This window comes from Anser brachyrhynchus, assembly GCF_964034855.1.
Source record: "Anser brachyrhynchus genome assembly, chromosome: 3".
Taxonomy (NCBI): Eukaryota; Metazoa; Chordata; class Aves; order Anseriformes; family Anatidae; genus Anser; species Anser brachyrhynchus.
Window position 1 is genome coordinate 15602492 of NC_137696.1, and position 15866 is coordinate 15618357.

The 15866-nt window shown below is 47.2% G+C and overlaps 1 long non-coding RNA gene across 1 annotated transcript in view; it reads left to right on the forward strand.

Annotated features, from left to right (window-relative positions):
- LOC308193025 overlaps positions 1-15866 on the forward strand; it is a 471820-nt gene that overhangs the window by 196998 nt on the left and 258956 nt on the right. The window lies entirely within an intron of this gene.

Sequence of the window (15866 nt, forward strand, 5' to 3'; positions counted from 1 at the left end):
TACCCTACACCAAACATGAGCAAAAGCCCACTTCGGGGTAATATTTACAGGAGTAAACCTAACGTTCTTCCCCCAGCACTTCCTAGGCCTAGCAGGAATACCCCGACGATACTCGGACTATCCCGACGCCTACACACTATGAAACACCATTTCCTCCTAGTCCTAGGACTTAGAGAAACTCCAGTACTAAAAATAGTAAACACAAGCAATAATTTCATATACTTCACTCTCACTCACCACTCAACTATCAGCTAACCACACCCCCGTCCACATAGCTTAACACAAAGCATGGCACTGAAGTTGCCAAGATGGCATAAAACATGCCTGCGGACAAAAGACTTAGTCCTAACCTTACGGTTGGTTTTTGCTAAATATATACATGCAAGTATCCGCGCCCCAGTGTAAATGCCCTCGACCACCTACCCCCATACAGGCCTTGAGGAGCGGGTATCAGGCACACCCAAGTAGTAGCCCAAGACGCCTCGCTAAGCCACGCCCCCACGGGTATTCAGCAGTAATTAACATTAAGCAATGAGTGCAAACTTGACTTAGTTATAGCAACAGCCTAACTTCAAGGGTTGGTAAATCTTGTGCCAGCCACCGCGGTCATACAAGAAACCCAAATCAACCGTCCTATTGACACGGCGTAAAGAGTGGTAAAATGCCTATCCTAGCTAACTAAGATCAAAATGCAACTGAGCTGTCATAAGCCCAAGATGCACCTAAACACACCATTAAGATGATCTTAGGAACTAACGACTGATTTAAACCCACGAAAGCCAGGGCCCAAACTGGGATTAGATACCCCACTATGCCTGGCCCTAAATCTTGATACTTACTTTACCGAAGTATCCGCCAGAGAACTACGAGCACAAACGCTTAAAACTCTAAGGACTTGGCGGTGCCCCAAACCCACCTAGAGGAGCCTGTTCTACAATCGATAATCCCCGATTAACCCAACCACCCCTTGCCAACACAGCCTACATACCGCCGTCGCCAGCCCACCTCGAATGAGAGCACAACAGTGGACACAATAGCACCCCGCTAATAAGACAGGTCAAGGTATAGCCTATGGAGTGGAAGAAATGGGCTACATTCCCTATTCACAGGGCACACGGAAAGAAGCGTGAAACCACTTCTGGAAGGCGGATTTAGCAGTAAAGTGGGACAATAGAGCCTACTTTAAGCCGGCCCTGGGGCACGTACATGGTTAAACATGCCTGTTAGTAGTGTGGCGAGCCATAGTGGGAAGGCTAGGGCTATGTTCATAGATAGTTGGGTGGTTGGGGTGAATGTATATGGAAGGAGGCCTAGAAGGTTGATTGTAAGAAGTATGATTATTAGGGATGTAAATATTATGGCTCATTTGTGGCCATTTTTGTTGAGTGGGACTATTAGTTGTTTTGTGATTAGGTGAAGGAGTCATGTTTGGATAGTAGAAAGGCGGTTGTTGATTCATCGGTTGTTTGGGGACGGGAATAGTAGGGCTGGGAAGAGTAGGGATAGTAGGATTAAGGGGATGCCGAATAGATTGGGGCTGGAAAATTGGTCAAAGAAGCTTAGGTTCATGGTCAGGATCATGGTGTGGGTTTGGTAGTGAGGGAGGTCTTATTTGATGGGGGGTTGGTTGTGGTGAAGGCTAGTAGTTTTGGTTGGATGAGGAGTGCTAGGGTTAATCAGGTTATAATTATGATTGAAAATCATGGTGCGGGGTTAAGCTGTGGCATATCATTAAGGAGGGGGAAGTCCCTCTTTGGCTAGCTTAAAAGGCTAGTGCTGTTGCATAGCTTCTTAATGATTAGGATGATGATAGAAGGGACGATCAGGCCTCGAAATGTGGGAGTGGGGTTGATTCTACTACAATGGGTATGTAGCTGTGATTAGCCCCGCAAATTTCTGAGCATTGTCCGTAAAAAATCCCAGGCCGGGTGGTAATGAATGAAGTTTGGTTTAGTCGGCCTGGGATTGCGTCTGTTTTAACTCCGAGCGTTGGGACTGCTCAGGAGTGGAGTACGTCTCCTGCAGTAATGATCACGCGGATGGGGGATTCTATTGGGATAACTACGCGGTGGTCAACTTCTAGCAGTCGGAAGTGGCCGTTGGGTAAGTCTGGGGTGGGCACTATGTAGGAGTCGAATGATAGGTCTTTGAAGTCTGTGTATTCGTAGCTTCAGTATCATTGGTGGCCGATGGCTTTTAGGGTGAGGTCTGGTTCGTCGATTTCGTCCATTATGTAGAGGATTTGTAGGGATGGGAGGGCGAGGAGTACCAGGACGATAGCAGGTAGGATTGTCCAGATCAGCTCTACTTCTTGGGCGTCTACAGCATTGGACGAGAGTTTTTCTGTTAGTATGTGGGCTAAAAGGTAGAGAACTAGGCTGCAGATAGCTAGGGCAACGATTAGGGCGTGGTCGTGGAATTCAACGAGTTCTTCTATGATGGGTGATGAGGCGTCTTGGAATCCTAGTTGGGAGTGGTTGGCCACATGAGATGTACAGGATTTTTACCTGTGATTTAGTCTTGACAAGGCTATGTAATTGGTTTACTAACGTCTCATAAGAAAGAAGCATGAGCGGTTAACCTCCTGGGAGACCCAGAAATCTTCACCCCAGCAAACCCGCTAGTAACCCCACCACACATCAAGCCAGAATGATACTTCCTATTCGCCTACGCCATCCTACGTTCAATCCCAAATAAACTAGGAGGCGTATTAGCACTGGCCGCCTCCGTACTGATCCTATTCCTAATCCCATTCCTGCACAAATCAAAACAACGAGCAATAACATTCCGACCACTCTCCCAGCTCCTATTCTGAGTACTAGTCGCCGACCTCCTCGTCCTAACATGAGTAGGAAGCCAACCCGTCGAACACCCATTCATCATCATCGGCCAACTCGCTTCAATCGCCTACTTCACTATCCTCCTATTTCTCCTCCCCGCCGCAAGCGCCCTAGAAAACAAAATACTCAACTGCTAAATACTCTAATAGTTTATAAAAACATTGGTCTTGTAAACCAAAGATTGAAGACTTACCACTTCTTAGAGTACCCCAAACTCAGAAAAAAAGGACTCAAACCTTTATCTCCAGCTCCCAAAGCTGGCATTTTCAATAAACTATTCTCTGACCCTAACCCCTAAACCGCCCGAATAGCACCCCGCGACAACCCCCGCACAAGCTCCAATACAACAAACAAAGTCAACAGCAGCCCCCAACCCGCCACTAAAAACATCCCTGCCCCATGTGAATAAAACATGGAAACTCCACTAAAATCCGACCGAACAACAAACACCCCAACATTATTCACAGTAGAAACCCCGAACTTCCAAGCCCCCATAAACCCCCCAAACACCAACCCCCCAAAAACAATTGCCACAAACGCTACTGCACATCCAATCACCCGTCAATCCCCCCAAGCCCCAGGGAAAGGCTCCGCTGCTAAAGCTACTGAATAAACAAACACCACCAGCATACCCCCCAAATACACCATAAACAGCACTAAAGCCACGAACGAAACCCCAAGGCCCAGCAACCACCCGCACCCCGCCACAGACGCTAACACCAAACCAACAACCCCATAATACGGCGAAGGATTCGACGCCACACCCAAAACACCCACCGCAAAGCAAATCCCTAAAAAAAACATAAAATAAGTCATTATTCCTGCCCGGACACTACCCGAGGCCTGCGGCTCGAAAAGCCGCCATTGTTCTCAACTACAGGAACTAACCGCAAGCCCCCAATAATTCTACCCCATCTATGCCATTATGCTTAACCCCCCCCCCCTCCCCCCCCGAGGCGGGGGTATTTGGTTATGCATATTCGTGCATAAATTTATATACCCCATATACATACATACTATAGTACCAGTAATATACATTATATACGGACTATCTTATAAGCAGGTGCTAAACCCATACATGTACACGGCCATTAAACCCTTAAACACACTCCTACCAAACCACCCGGCATGAATGTTCTAGGACCATACCCCACAACACCCAATACAACTCCACTCAAGCGCATAACAAGACCCCATTTTAATGAATGCTCACAGGACATGCTCCAACAACAACTCTCCACCACATATCTCATGCAGTTCGTATCAGACGGATTTATTAATCGTACTCCTCACGTGAAATCAGCAACCCGTTGCACATAATGTCCGGTATGACTAGCTTCAGGCCCATACGTTCCCCCTAAACCCCTCGCCCTCCTCACATTTTTGCGCCTCTGGTTCCTCGGTCAGGGCCATCCATTGGGTTCACTCACCCCTCCTTGCCCTTCAAAGTGGCATCTGTGAGTACTTTCACCTTCTCAATGCGTAATCGCGGCATGTTCCAGCTTTTTGGCGCCTCTGGTTCCTCTTATTTTTTCCGGGGTTACCTCACAGGTGGCTATTCCCAGTGATCTCGGGGGTCCCACAATCTAAGCCTGGACACACCTGCCTCACGGCCTATCCTATATTTCAAGGGTCCCTCGATGAGACGGTTGGCGTATATGGGGAATCATCCTGACACTGATGCACTTTGACCACATTCAGTTAATGTTACCTCCACCCTCCGGGTTAAATGGGGCTATTGGATGAATGCTCGTTGGACATAGCACAAAACAACAAATCATTAAGCGCAACCCCTGCGCTTCACAAACTAAACCAGTAAACTTTCGCTAACCACCATGTAGCATAAACCTTCATCGCCCAATCCCAGCAAACTACCTCTAAAACTCCATTAATCATCCCTTCCATGACATCATCGGAACGATGTACATATACACACAAACACATACAAAATAACTTAAACTTATTAGAGAAACTCCAGTACTAAAAATAGTAAACACAAGCAATAATTTCATATACTTCACTCTCACTCACCACTCAACTATCAGCTAACCACACCCCCGTCCACATAGCTTAACACAAAGCATGGCACTGAAGTTGCCAAGATGGCATAAAACATGCCTGCGGACAAAAGACTTAGTCCTAACCTTACGGTTGGTTTTTGCTAAATATATACATGCAAGTATCCGCGCCCCAGTGTAAACGCCCTCGACCACCTACCCCCATACAGGCCTTGAGGAGCGGGTATCAGGCACACCCAAGTAGTAGCCCAAGACGCCTCGCTAAGCCACGCCCCCACGGGTATTCAGCAGTAATTAACATTAAGCAATGAGTGCAAACTTGACTTAGTTATAGCAACAGCCTAACTTCAAGGGTTGGTAAATCTTGTGCCAGCCACCGCGGTCATACAAGAAACCCAAATCAACCGTCCTATTGACACGGCGTAAAGAGTGGTAAAATGCCTATCCTAGCTAACTAAGATCAAAATGCAACTGAGCTGTCATAAGCCCAAGATGCACCTAAACACACCATTAAGATGATCTTAGGAACTAACGACTGATTTAAACCCACGAAAGCCAGGGCCCAAACTGGGATTAGATACCCCACTATGCCTGGCCCTAAATCTTGATACTTACTTTACCGAAGTATCCGCCAGAGAACTACGAGCACAAACGCTTAAAACTCTAAGGACTTGGCGGTGCCCCAAACCCACCTAGAGGAGCCTGTTCTACAATCGATAATCCCCGATTAACCCAACCACCCCTTGCCAACACAGCCTACATACCGCCGTCGCCAGCCCACCTCGAATGAGAGCACAACAGTGGACACAATAGCACCCCGCTAATAAGACAGGTCAAGGTATAGCCTATGGAGTGGAAGAAATGGGCTACATTCCCTATTCATAGGGCACACGGAAAGAAGCGTGAAACCACTTCTGGAAGGCGGATTTAGCAGTAAAGTGGGACAATAGAGCCTACTTTAAGCCGGCCCTGGGGCACGTACATACCGCCCGTCACCCTCCTCAAAAGCCACATCCCACATAACTAATACCATAAATACGCTGAAGATGAGGTAAGTCGTAACAAGGTAAGTGTACCGGAAGGTGTACTTAGAATATCAAGACGTAGCTATAACACCAAAGCACTCAGCTTACACCTGAAAGATATCTACTAGACCGGATCGTCTTGAAGCCCCCCCTCTAGCTCAACCACACAAATAGTACACCAAAACTAAAGAATTTACTAAACTAATTAAACTAAAGCATTTTACAGTCTTAGTATAGGCGATAGAAAAGACACTTAGACGCGATAGAGACCCCAGTACCGTAAGGGAAAGATGAAATAGCAGTGAAACAATCAAAGCGACAGACAGCAAAGATCAACCCTTGTACCTTTTGCATCATGGTTTAGCGAGAACAACCAAGCAAAGTGAACTAAAGTTTGCCCCCCCGAAACCCAAGCGAGCTACTTTCAAGCAGTTAAAGAGAGCGAACCCGTCTCTGTTGCAAAAGAGTGGGATGACTTGTCAGTAGAGGTGAAAAGCCAACCGAGCTGGGTGATAGCTGGTTACCTGTGAAACGAATCTAAGTTCCCCCTTAATCCTCCCTACCGGACATCCTGAACCCTAATGAGATGATTAAGAGCTATTTAATGGAGGGACAGCTCCATTAAAAAAGGACACAACCTCGACTAGCGGATAATTCTTACTACTGATCCTACCGTGGGCCCTAAAGCAGCCATCAAAAAAGAGTGCGTCAAAGCTCCACCACCTAAAAATACCAAAATAAGATGATTCCCTTATCACAAACAGGTCAACCTATGAATATAGGAGAATTAATGCTAAAATAAGTAACTCAGGGCCACACCCCTCTAACGGCGCAAGCTTACATAGAAACATTATTAACAGACCTAGACAGATACAAAAACCCCTACAAGACCACGTATTAACTAACCCTGTTAACCCGACTCAGGAGCGCCTATAAGAGCGATTAAAATCTGTGAAAGGAACTCGGCAAATTAATAAGGCCCGACTGTTTACCAAAAACATAGCCTTCAGCAAATTAAACAAGTATTGAAGGTGATGCCTGCCCGGTGACTTAGGTTTAACGGCCGCGGTATCCTAACCGTGCAAAGGTAGCGCAATCAATTGTCCCATAAATCGAGACTTGTATGAATGGCTAAACGAGGTCTTAACTGTCTCTCACAGATAATCAGTGAAATTGATCTCCCCGTGCAAAAGCGGGGATGTGAACATAAGACGAGAAGACCCTGTGGAACTTAAAAATCAACGACCACCGCGAATCCTCAATCAACCCCACTGGGGCCACTACCATCGCAGAGCCTGGTCGATATTTTTCGGTTGGGGCGACCTTGGAGGAGAACAAATCCTCCAAAAACAAGACCATACCTCTTTACCTAGAGCTACCCCTCAAAGTGCTAACAGTGACCAGACCCAATATAATTGATTAATGGACCAAGCTACCCCAGGGATAACAGCGCAATCCCCCTCAAGAGCCCATATCGACAGGGGGGTTTACGACCTCGATGTTGGATCAGGACATCCTAATGGTGCAGCCGCTATTAAGGGTTCGTTTGTTCAACGATTAACAGTCCTACGTGATCTGAGTTCAGACCGGAGCAATCCAGGTCGGTTTCTATCTATGACACACTCTCCCCAGTACGAAAGGACCGGGAAAGTGGGGCCAATACCACAAGCACGCCCCCCCCCTCTAAGCAGTGAAACCAACTAAACCGTGAAGAGGGCCTTCCCCCACCACTTTCAATCCTAGAAAAGGACCAGCTAGAGTGGCAGAGCCCGGCAAGTGCAGAAGGCTTAAGCCCTTTCCCCAGAGGTTCAAATCCTCTCCCTAGCTTCACCCATGATTCAAATAACAACACTAAGCTGCCTCGTTATATCCCTCCTATACATCATCCCAATCCTGATTGCCGTAGCCTTCCTAACCCTAGCAGAACGGAAAATCCTAAGCTACATACAATCCCGCAAAGGCCCTAACGTTGTCGGGCCTTTTGGCCTACTTCAACCATTTGCGGACGGACTGAAACTATTTACCAAAGAGCCCATCCGACCCTCTACCTCTTCCCCACTTCTATTCATTCTGATACCAATACTAGCCCTTGTCCTAGCCCTCACCACTTGAGCACCACTACCACTCCCATTTCCCCTAGCAGATCTAAACCTCGGAGTTCTCTTCCTAATAGCCATGTCAAGCCTAGCCGTCTACTCAGTCCTATGATCAGGCTGAGCCTCGAACTCAAAATACGCACTAATCGGAGCCCTATGGGCAGTAGCACAGACCATTTCATACGAAGTGACACTGGCCATAATCCTGCTATCAATAATCATACTAAGCGGAAGCTACACACTCAGCTCCTTTGCCGTCGCACAGGAGCCTCTATACTTCATTTTCTCCTCATGACCCCTAGCAATAATATGATACGTATCCACCCTAGCAGAGACAAACCGAGCTCCTTTTGACCTCACAGAGGGTGAATCTGAGCTAGTCTCAGGGTTTAACGTTGAATATGCCGCAGGACCCTTCGCCTTATTCTTCCTAGCTGAATATGCGAACATTATGCTAATAAATACACTTACAGCCATCATATTCCTAAACCCAAGCGCCCTAGGGCCACCCACAGAACTATTCCCCGTCATCCTAGCCACAAAAGTCCTCCTACTATCTTCTGGTTTCTTATGGGTCCGAGCTTCATACCCACGATTCCGATATGACCAACTAATGCACCTACTATGAAAAAACTTCCTACCCCTCACACTAGCTCTGTGCCTCTGACACATCAGCATACCTATCTGCTATGCAGGCCTACCTCCTTACATAAGGAAATGTGCCTGAACTACAAAGGGTCACTATGATAAAGTGAACATAGAGGTATAACAGCCCTCTCATTTCCTGTTGACCTTAGAAAAGTAGGAATTGAACCCACACAAGAGAAATCAAAATTCTCCATACTTCCCTTATATTATTTTCTAGTAGAGTCAGCTAATCAAGCTATCGGGCCCATACCCCGAAAATGATGGTTTAACCCCCTCCTCTACTAATGAACCCTTACGCGACCCCAATCATAACCTTCAGCCTCATCTTGGGCACCACAATCACAATTTCCAGCAACCACTGAGTTCTGGCCTGGACAGGACTGGAGATCAACGCACTAGCCATCATTCCCCTAATTGCCAAATCCCACCACCCACGAGCAGTAGAAGCCGCAACGAAATACTTCCTAACCCAAGCAGCTGCTTCCGCCCTGGTCCTATTCTCTAGCATAACCAATGCCTGAGTCACCGGCCAATGAGACATCACACAAATAAACCACCCAACCTCCTGTCTACTACTGACAGCAGCAATCGCTATTAAACTGGGCCTAGTGCCATTTCACTTCTGATTCCCAGAAGTACTACAAGGATCGCCACTAATAACAGCCCTGCTACTCTCGACCCTCATAAAATTCCCCCCACTAACCCTGCTCCTACTAACATCCAAATCCCTCGACCCAGCTCTACTCACCGCCATGGCCCTAGCCTCAACAGCACTAGGAGGCTGAATAGGACTGAACCAAACACAAACACGCAAAATCCTAGCCTTCTCGTCCATCTCCCACTTAGGCTGAATCGCCATCATCCTAGTTTACAGCCCCAAATTGGCCTTACTTACCTTCTACCTATACACAATCATAACATCAGCCGTATTCCTAGCCCTTAACAAAATCAAAGCCCTTAACCTATCCATGATCACAACCTCATGAACAAAAACCCCAGTGCTAAACGCCACCCTAATACTAGTACTTTTATCCCTAGCAGGCCTCCCCCCATTAACAGGCTTTATACCAAAGTGACTTATCATCCAAGAACTAACTAAACAGGAAATAACACCAGCAGCCATGGCAATTGCCATGCTATCACTGCTCAGCCTCTTCTTCTACCTACGCCTCGCATACCACTCAACAATTACCCTTCCCCCCAACTCCTCTAACCACATAAAACAATGATACACTAGCAAAGCCCCAAGCACACCTACTGCGGTCCTTGCCTCACTATCAATCCTCTTACTTCCCCTGTCCCCAATAATACATGCCATTGTCTAGAAACTTAGGATAACACCCCAAACCGAAGGCCTTCAAAGCCTTAAATAAGAGTTAAACCCTCTTAGTTTCTGCACATTAAGACTTACAGAATATTAACCTGTATCTTCTGAATGCAAGTCAGACGCTTTAATTAAGCTAAAGCCTCCCTAGACAGATGGGCTTCGATCCCACAAAACTCTAGTTAACAGCTAAATGCCTAAACCAATTGGCTTCTGCCTACAAAGACCCTGACGCACCCTAGTGCGCATCGATGAGCTTGCAACTCAACATGAATTTCACTACAGAGCCGATAAGAAGAGGAATTAAACCTCTGTAAAAAGGACTACAGCCTAACGCTTCAACACTCAGCCATCTTACCCGTCACCTTCATCAACCGATGACTATTTTCCACTAACCATAAGGATATTGGCACCCTGTACCTCATCTTCGGGGCATGAGCAGGAATAGTCGGCACCGCACTCAGCCTATTAATCCGCGCAGAACTAGGACAACCAGGAACTCTCCTAGGCGACGACCAAATTTACAATGTAATCGTTACCGCTCACGCCTTTGTAATAAGCTTCTTTATAGTCATACCCATCATGATCGGAGGATTCGGCAACTGATTAGTCCCCCTCATAATCGGTGCCCCCGACATAGCATTCCCGCGAATAAACAACATAAGCTTTTGACTCCTCCCCCCATCATTCCTCCTCCTACTAGCCTCATCCACTGTAGAAGCTGGCGCCGGCACAGGCTGAACTGTCTACCCTCCCCTAGCAGGTGACCTTGCCCACGCCGGAGCTTCAGTAGACTTGGCTATCTTCTCACTCCACTTAGCCGGTATCTCCTCCATCCTTGGGGCCATCAACTTTATCACCACAGCCATCAACATAAAACCCCCCGCACTCTCACAATACCAAACCCCACTATTTGTCTGATCCGTACTAATTACCGCCATCCTACTCCTTCTATCACTCCCCGTACTCGCCGCCGGTATTACAATATTACTAACTGATCGAAACCTAAACACCACATTCTTCGACCCCGCTGGAGGAGGAGACCCAATCCTGTACCAACACCTATTCTGATTCTTCGGACACCCAGAAGTCTATATTCTGATCCTACCGGGGTTCGGAATCATCTCACACGTAGTCACGTACTACTCAGGCAAAAAGGAGCCCTTCGGCTACATGGGAATAGTCTGAGCCATACTATCCATCGGCTTCCTAGGATTCATCGTCTGAGCTCACCACATGTTTACAGTAGGAATAGACGTTGATACCCAAGCCTACTTTACATCAGCCACTATAATCATTGCCATCCCTACCGGAATCAAAGTATTTAGCTGACTAGCCACCCTGCACGGAGGAACAATCAAATGAGACCCCCCCAATACTATGAGCTCTAGGATTTATCTTCCTATTTACCATCGGAGGATTAACAGGAATCGTTCTTGCAAACTCTTCCCTAGACATCGCCCTGCACGACACGTACTACGTAGTTGCCCACTTCCACTACGTCCTATCCATAGGCGCCGTCTTTGCCATTCTAGCAGGATTTACTCACTGATTCCCACTACTCACTGGGTTTACCCTACACCAAACATGAGCAAAAGCCCACTTCGGGGTAATATTTACAGGAGTAAACCTAACGTTCTTCCCCCAGCACTTCCTAGGCCTAGCAGGAATACCCCGACGATACTCGGACTATCCCGACGCCTACACACTATGAAACACCATTTCCTCCATCGGCTCCCTAATCTCAATAGTAGCCGTAATCATACTAATATTCATCATCTGAGAAGCCTTTTCGGCCAAACGAAAAGTCCTACAACCAGAACTAACTACCACAAACGTTGAATGAATCCACGGCTGCCCTCCCCCATACCATACTTTCGAGGAACCGGCCTTCGTCCAAGTACAAGAAAGGAAGGAATCGAACCTTAACATGCTGGTTTCAAGCCAACTGCATTCACCGCTCATGCTTCTTTCTTATGAGACGTTAGTAAACCAATTACATAGCCTTGTCAAGACTAAATCACAGGTAAAAATCCTGTACATCTCATGTGGCCAACCACTCCCAACTAGGATTCCAAGACGCCTCATCACCCATCATAGAAGAACTCGTTGAATTCCACGACCACGCCCTAATCGTTGCCCTAGCTATCTGCAGCCTAGTTCTCTACCTTTTAGCCCACATACTAACAGAAAAACTCTCGTCCAATGCTGTAGACGCCCAAGAAGTAGAGCTGATCTGGACAATCCTACCTGCTATCGTCCTGGTACTCCTCGCCCTCCCATCCCTACAAATCCTCTACATAATGGACAAAATCGATGAACCAGACCTCACCCTAAAAGCCATCGACCACCAATGATACTGAAGCTACGAATACACAGACTTCAAAGACCTATCATTCAACTCCTACATAGTGCCCACCCCAGACTTACCCAACGGCCACTTCTGACTGCTAGAAGTTGACCACCGCGTAGTTATCCCAATAGAATCCCCCATCCGCGTGATCATTACTGCAGGAGACGTACTCCACTCCTGAGCAGTCCCAACGCTCGGAGTTAAAACAGACGCAATCCCAGGCCGACTAAACCAAACTTCATTCATTACCACCCGGCCTGGGATTTTTTACGGACAATGCTCAGAAATTTGCGGGGCTAATCACAGCTACATACCCATTGTAGTAGAATCAACCCCACTCCCACATTGCGAGGCCTGATCGTCCCTTCTATCATCATCCTAATCATTAAGAAGCTATGCAACAGCACTAGCCTTTTAAGCTAGCCAAAGAGGGACTTCCCCCTCCTTAATGATATGCCACAGCTTAACCCCGCACCATGATTTTCAATCATAATTATAACCTGATTAACCCTAGCACTCCTCATCCAACCAAAACTACTAGCCTTCACCACAACCAACCCCCCATCAAATAAGACCTCCCTCACTACCAAACCCACACCATGATCCTGACCATGAACCTAAGCTTCTTTGACCAATTTTCCAGCCCCAATCTATTTGGCATCCCCTTAATCCTACTATCCCTACTCTTCCCAGCCCTACTATTCCCGTCCCCAAACAACCGATGAATCAACAACCGCCTTTCTACTATCCAAACATGACTCCTTCACCTAATCACAAAACAACTAATAGTCCCACTCAACAAAAATGGCCACAAATGAGCCATAATATTTACATCCCTAATAATCATACTTCTTACAATCAACCTTCTAGGCCTCCTTCCATATACATTCACCCCAACCACCCAACTATCTATGAACATAGCCCTAGCCTTCCCACTATGGCTCGCCACACTACTAACAGGCCTACGAAACCAACCATCAGCCTCTTTAGCCCACCTATTACCCGAAGGTACCCCTACACCCCTGATCCCCGCACTAATCCTGATCGAAACAACCAGCCTACTAATCCGCCCCCTAGCCCTCGGAGTCCGCCTTACAGCCAACCTTACAGCAGGACACTTACTCATCCAACTCATCTCTACAGCCTCCATTGCATTAATACCCACCCTTCCTGCAGTATCCATCCTAACAATAATCATCCTACTACTCCTAACCATCCTAGAAGTAGCAGTAGCCATAATCCAGGCCTACGTCTTCGTGCTCCTTCTAAGCCTATACTTACAAGAAAACATCTAATGGCACACCAAGCACACTCATACCACATAGTTGACCCAAGCCCTTGACCAATCTTCGGGGCAGCCGCCGCCCTACTCACAACCTCAGGATTAATCATGTGATTCCACTACAACTCATCCATACTACTAACCCTAGGCCTCATCTCAATACTCCTAGTAATACTCCAATGATGACGAGACATTGTACGAGAAAGCACCTTCCAAGGCCATCACACTCCCACAGTCCAAAAAGGCCTACGATACGGCATAATCCTTTTCATCACATCCGAAGCATTCTTCTTCTTAGGGTTCTTCTGAGCGTTCTTCCACTCGAGCCTGGCCCCAACCCCAGAACTAGGAGGCCAATGACCCCCAACAGGAATTAAACCACTCAACCCGATAGAAGTCCCCCTATTAAACACAGCCATCCTACTAGCCTCAGGCGTTACCGTAACGTGAGCCCATCACAGCATCACAGAAGGAAACCGAAAACATGCCATCCACGCCCTAACCCTAACGATCCTCTTGGGATTCTACTTCACAGCCCTACAAGCAATAGAATACCACGAAGCCCCATTCTCAATCGCCGATAGCGTCTACGGATCTACCTTCTTCGTTGCCACTGGATTCCACGGACTCCACGTAATCATCGGATCCTCCTTCCTGACCGTCTGCCTCTTCCGACTGATCAAGTTCCACTTTACATCAGACCACCACTTCGGATTCGAGGCAGCAGCCTGATACTGACACTTCGTAGACGTCATCTGACTATTCCTCTACATAACTATCTACTGATGAGGATCTTGCTCTTCTAGTATATTAATTACAATTGACTTCCAATCTCTAGAATCTGGTATAAACCCAGAGGAGAGCAATGAACGCACTCATGTTCATATTCGCCCTATCATCAATCCTAAGCGCCGCCCTAACCGCATTAAACTTCTGACTCGCCCAAATAAACCCCGACTCAGAGAAACTCTCACCGTACGAATGTGGATTCGACCCACTTGGATCTGCTCGATTACCATTCTCAGTCCGATTCTTCCTCAGTAGCCATCCTGTTCGTCCTATTCGACCTAGAAATCGCCCTCCTACTCCCCCTGCCATGAGCCGTCCAACTCCAATCCCCCCTAATGACCCTCACCTGAACTGTAGTGATCCTCCTTCTCCTAACACTCGGACTGGCCTACGAGTGAATTCAAGGGGGCCTAGAATGAGCAGAATAACAGAAAGTTAGTCTAACCAAAAAGATAGCTGGTTTCGACCCAGCAGATTACAGCCAACCCTGTAACTTTCTTATGTCGCCCCTACATTTAAGCTTCTACTCAGCCTTCATTTTCAGCGGACTAGGGCTAGCCTTCCACCGAACCCACCTAGTATCCGCCCTACTATGCCTTGAAAGCATAATATTATCGATATTCGTAGGCCTATCAATATGATCCATCGAAAACCAAGTCTCCTCATTCACCATGGTACCAATTCTCATGCTAACCTTCTCAGCGTGTGAGGCGGGCACAGGCCTGGCCATCCTAGTAGCCTCCACCCGCACACATGGCTCCGACCATCTACACAACCTAAACCTCCTGCAATGCTAAAAATCATCCTACCCACAATCATACTTCTTCCAACAGCCCTGCTGTCTCCACCAAAATTTCTATGGACTAACACCACCTTATACAGCCTCCTAATCGCTGCCCTAAGCCTACAGTGATTAATCCCAACCTACTACCCCTACAAATTTTTATCCAACTGAACAGGAATTGACCAAATCTCATCCCCCCTCCTAGTACTATCCTGCTGACTACTCCCACTCATAATCATAGCAAGCCAAAACCACCTGCAACAAGAACCCCTACAACGCAAACGAATCTTTATCTCAACCTTAGTCGCAGTCCAGCCATTCATTCTACTAGCCTTTTCCACCACAGAACTAGCACTATTTTACATCTCATTTGAAGCAACCCTCATTCCCACCCTAATCTTAAACACCCGATGGGGGAACCAACCAGAACGCCTAAGCGCTGGCATCTACCTGCTATTCTACACGCCAGTAAGCTCTCTACCCCTGCTAATCACAATCATACACCTATACGTGAAAATTGGCACCCTGCACCTGCCAACCCTACAACTAACCCACCCAACCCTATCCACCTCATGGACAGGAATACTATCAGGTCTAGCACTGCTCATAGCATTCATAGTAAAAGCCCCACTATACGGCCTACACCTCTGACTGCCAAAAGCCCACGTAGAAGCACCCATCGCAGGCTCAATACTCCTCGCCGCCCT